Below are 5,389 nucleotides of genomic sequence, written 5' to 3'. Positions count from 1 at the left end.
ATAAGTAGAATTTCTATGCCTTACTGAGTACCTTGTGCATTGTCCGTCTCCGTATTGCGGGCTGTTTGCCAAGCTGGGGACCCTGGTTCGGTTCTCGCTACTGACAGATAATTTTCTTCGGTTGGGGGGTTGGTACGGGGTGTATCGACGGGGGGACGGAGCAGATTTCGTTCAACTTTATGTTGGCCAGAAATGGTGGTGGTGGTGGTGGTGGTTAGTGTTTAACGTCCCGTCGACAACGAGGTCATTAGAGACGGAGCGCAAGCTCGGGTGAGGGAAGGATGGGGAAGGAAGTCGGCCGTGCCCTTTCAAAGGAACCATCCCGGCATTTGCCTGAAGCGATTTAGGGAAATCACGGAAAACCTAAATCAGGATGGCCGGAGACGGGATTGAACCGTCGTCCTCCGGAATGCGAGTCCAGTGTGCTAACCACTGCGCCACCTCGCTCGGTAGGCCAGAAATGGAAGTAACAGAAACGAGAGCTCCAGACGGCCAAGTGTTCAGAAAAAATAGCATTTTTTGGCGCGGGTCCGGAGAGACATGACTCGTTTATGTCAGCGGAGTTTCCAGGTAGCGTTTGGCGCAGGTGGAAGAGTACAGACCGGTGATCCAGTGGTTGTGGGGCCGATTCCCTATGTGGAAAGCTTTCTTCTTACTTTCTGTTTTTATGTTACTTATATTGCAAATAAACCGAAATAATGCTCAGTATTTGTATTTATTAATATTTTCATGAAAGGCTTGAAAAGAAAAGGTAAAGGAAATTATTTGGAATTTCTGGATTGCAAGTAAATTTCTTGAAACGAATTGTAAGGCATCTACATTTACATTTATACTCCGCAAGCCATCCAACGGTGTGTGGCGGAGGGCACTTTATGTGCCACTGTCATTACCTCCCTTTCCTGATCCAGTCGCGTATGGTTCGCGGGAAGAACGACTGTCTGAAAGCCTCCGTGCGCGCTCGAATCTCTCTAATTTTACATTCGTGATCTCCTCGGGAGGTATAAGTAGGGGGAAGCAATATACTCGATACCTCATCCAGAAACGCACCCTCTCGAAACCTGGCGAGCAAGCTACACCGCGATGCAGAGCGCCTCTCTTGCAGAGTCTGCCACTTGAGTTTACTAAACATCTCCGTGCCGCTATCACGCTTACCAAATAATCTTTTGACGAAACGTGCCGCTCTTCTTTGGATCTTCTCTATCTCCTCCGTTAACCCGACCTGGTATGGATGCCACACTGATGAGCAATATTCAAGTATAGGTCGAACGAGTGTTTTGTAAGCTACCTCCTTTGTTGATGGACTACATTTCCTAAGGACTCTCCCAATGAATCTCAACGTGGTACCCGCCTTACCAACAATTAATTTTATATGATCATATCACTTCAAATCGTTCCTAACGCATACGCCCAGATATTTTACATAAGTAACTGCTACCAGTGTTTGTTCCGCTATCTAGATAACTTCGTACGTAAACGTAGATTCCTTAATTATTTTACAGCTGATGCTTTACACGTGCTAGCTGATATTCATAGTGAAAACAGGGCCGCGTGCAGCTGCTGAGGCTCCACATGGGTCAAAATGAAACTAATGGAAGTCTTGTGAGCCTTAATTACAACGCTTTCTTGGAAACTTGTGAGCTCAGTCTTCGTGAACGCTGTAAGTACAATAGTTCCTTGGAAATTATTTGCAAATCCCAAATTTTCTTTTACCTTTCTTTTCATGTCTTTCATGAATTATTTCGGTTTATTTGCAGTGTAAGTAATGTAAAAATTTAAAATAAGAACTTAGTACCTGCCTAGAGAATCGACCCCACAACCCTCGAATTACTAGGTCAAGAAGGCCTACAACGACCGGAAGAAAAGGGCCCTTACCATATGCCCTCCCATCCCGCATCCAGTGACGCCATTGGCAGAGGAAGGCATGGCGGTCGAAGGGGGCCGGTTGGCCCGACTATGGCCAGGAAGCGCAATATTACATACCTCCACCTTGCACGTTGCAGAGAGTTAAAGATGTGTGTGTGTGTGTGTGTGTGTGTGTGTGTGTGTGTGTGTGTGTGTGTGTGTGTGAATTTTTGTAGGATTTTTTATGTTTCGGATGCCTGAAATCGCGCCTGTAAGGTTTGAATTGCTTAGACACGCACGCGCAGTCTCGACAGAGATACTACGCCGCACAGAGACGAGTCAGAGATAGGGTTGCCATTGCCCCGATATACCGTGACCGTCACCGTTATGGACCTTCTTGTTCCGATATCCTGACAACATCCAATTTTCTCCCGATTTCGCGAAGTACTGTTACGAATTTGGCTGAAGTACTGAAGTAACGCCATCTGTTACAGCAACATATAAATACAGCCTCAGTTTGTTTATGTCAACAAGTTTTTAAAAAAATGGTTCAAATGGCTCTGAGCACTATGGGACTCAACTGCTGTGGTCATCAGTCCCCTAGAACTTAGAACTGCTTAAACCTAACTAACCTAAGGACATCACACACATCCATGCCTGAGGCAGGATTCGAACCTGCGACCGTAGCAACAAGTTTATGATGACAAGGTAGTCTCACCGATAGCGTTGCATGTTGCGTATCCCGTATCGACCTTGTAAGGACTTTCTAGATCTAGCATCGTCATTCGACAAAATACCAGACTTCTCCAGTAGTAAGGGACTGGAACTATTTAAACAACGCCATGCGGAAGAATAGGGCGGTTGTCATTTGAATAGCGATCTGATACGACGATTCTTTCTAAACGAAATGCGAACGAGTGCAAGAATTCTGAATACACACTCACTCTCACACACACAGACAGACAGACAGAGAAAGAGAGAGAGAGAGAGAGAGAGAGAGAGATGGAGGCAGGAGGAGAGAAGTGTTTTCTGTGGGTGTATAGGACGTGAAGTGTAGGTCCAACTATAGTGTTACTGTCGACTGTTTACCGTCTAATAAACTTTCCTCATGGATGATTACACAAAAGAAGGTATTTTGTCAAAAAAGGACGTACGGATCAGGAAGTGTTGTGTCAGATCCGTCGCTGTTTCATCTCAGTAACTCACGGAAGTAAGGCAAATGTGAGGCGTCTTTTCTACGAAGTACCGTATAAATAGAATCGCGGTAGCATCGACATCGAAGCCTATTTCTACATTCACTATTAAAGAAGCTACCCAGTAAGAGTTACTCGTTGCTGCCGCAGAACTAACAACAGCTTATAAAAGTTGTCAAGAACCATCAACCGTTCAGTTCTCTTGACTGTACCGCTAAACTGGATGCCGCTATGTATCCTGATTCCAAAGTCGCCGCAAGGCATTCTACAGCAAGAACCAAAGCTACAACGAGTGTTAAAAATACTTCTCGCTCCACACTCCGCGTCCGAAAGCATAAAACAATTGCAAGAAGTTTCATTTCAAGGCATGGGCACCGACGCATCGAACCACAAGGCTGAAAAGATGTTTCCTTTAGTTATTCAGTACTTCACTGAAACTGACAGAAGCTTGATGCGCTGAATAATGAAACATCAGACAGTTAGTTTTGTCTGGGCACTTTAAGACAATTGCAAATTCCATTAGGTAAATGAATCGCTTTTTGTGAAGACAATACCAATACCAGTTTCGACAGGCTACACCGACGCGGCCAGCGGAATTTGTTTCGCCAAATTAAAGAAGAACTAGGAAAAAATGTATAAGGAATTGTGTGTCCTGCCCGTTTTCCCCACAATACAATATCAAACGCTGCTGGAGTCGTAATTGTCGACATTGAAACAATCATCATGAAGATATTTAATTATTTTTCAATATACACGGTAAGGACAGAGAAGCTGAAAGTATTCTGTTTATACGTTGATGTCAATCGTCAGACTCTCCAATCTCCCTCAAAAACAAGATGGCTGTCATTAATGCCCGCAGTTTAGAGAATTCTTGGATTTCATTAAAACAGTTTTTTGACGCCGAAGACAGGACACTTTAAACAATTTCAGATTTTTGCAGTAGTCCGATCAGTGAAATGTATTCATGTTTCTGCAGCCAAACTTGGCTCTGTTTGGAAAAAAAAAAAAAACGTAAAAAGCGTGGAGAAGAATAACTGAAATAAATAATATATTACTAGACATTCAAAAATGTCCGAATGAAAGGTAGACTGCAAAATTTTACTGGCACGCAAACCAAGATGAATTTAACCAAAATAAAAAATTAAAGCCTAACCAAGAAATAATTAATTTTGTTTCGAGTTTGAGGAAGGTTCTATACCATAGCATTCGATTTCTTAGTGAAATCGGTTGTTTCTTTTAATTAATATCAAGTATTTGATTGGAGACGCTGTCTGAAACACCAGAATGGGTGATGACTGAAAACATTATTATGTACCCGATTAGAAATGGTGTGAAGATTTCAGGCGACAATTGTTTTCGGGAATATACGTATCTGAAGACCTTTTTAGAAACTTAGCGTGACTCGAATAAATGTAATACTTAATACGCCGTGGAAGAAAGGTAGCTTTACTATATTAATGAAAACGAGAATCCTGAATGCAAATGCCAACTGCTAAAATTATGCGAGTATTTTTTTTCTGTTCCCGCACGCATCACTGTGGAAAGAGCATTTTTGCTGATATTGGCCCAGTGGACTGACGAAAGAAATCGACTGCTTCTAGGGACTGTGGAATCAATCTTACAGCGCCAGTTTAACTACAATCTGATACGCATGGAGTTTTATAAATACGTAAAATGGAAAAAAAAGGCTTGCTGAAAAAGGTGAAACCCTCCGAAAAATATGGTGTACCAATTACTTCTGCCGTGATAAGTTCCATTTAATGGTGTTCTAAATAAATATTAAATAAATTTTTTACTTCATTTCTACACTCACATCTCAGTGTGTCCCAGCCATATGTGGCAACCCTGGTCATAGGTGATCTCTGCTTTGCACGCCAGATTTATCTGTTGATCATGAAGAGAGGAGAGGAGATAGACAGTTGAGCTTTGATGTTAGTGGTGAATAGTGGATCTTTGGTTTAGTAGCAGCGAGGGACAAACAATGGAGATCTTTGGAATTATATTATGAATCGGTAGAATACTTATTCCGGAGAGAAAAAGAATTGATTTTTATGTTGGTACGATAATATTTGTGAAGAGTGTATTACAGGTAATGATGAAGTTTGTTGTATTTGCCGTAGCGTTTTGATAATGCTGCATTCTTGGTTCGTCAGACATCCAGATCAGGAATCTTTTTGCTTTTCATTTTTTGTTACGATTTATCGATCAGTGAGAGAGAAATAGATTTAAGAATTAGATGTCGAAATTTTCTTTAAGTAGAGATTATATATGTGAAGTACAATTTTTGTAAGTTCGATTTTTGTAATTCCGAAAGTGATTTCAGAGAAAGCTTAACTACTTTTGAAATTTTATTA

At 41.8% G+C, this 5,389-nt stretch overlaps 1 non-coding gene across 1 annotated transcript; it reads right to left on the bottom strand.

Annotated features, from left to right (window-relative positions):
- Positions 1–374: 374 nt before the first annotated feature.
- On the bottom strand, positions 375–456 carry Trnaa-cgc (transfer RNA alanine (anticodon CGC)). Its single transcript has one exon. It is a non-coding gene; the product is annotated as a tRNA-Ala (tRNA).
- Between the last annotated feature and the right edge of the window lie 4,933 nt (positions 457–5,389).

This window comes from Schistocerca nitens, chromosome 7, assembly GCF_023898315.1.
Source record: "Schistocerca nitens isolate TAMUIC-IGC-003100 chromosome 7, iqSchNite1.1, whole genome shotgun sequence".
Lineage (NCBI taxonomy): Eukaryota > Metazoa > Arthropoda > Insecta > Orthoptera > Acrididae > Schistocerca > Schistocerca nitens.
Note: the sequence above shows the minus strand (reverse complement) of the source record. Positions and strands in the feature narration are given on the sequence as shown.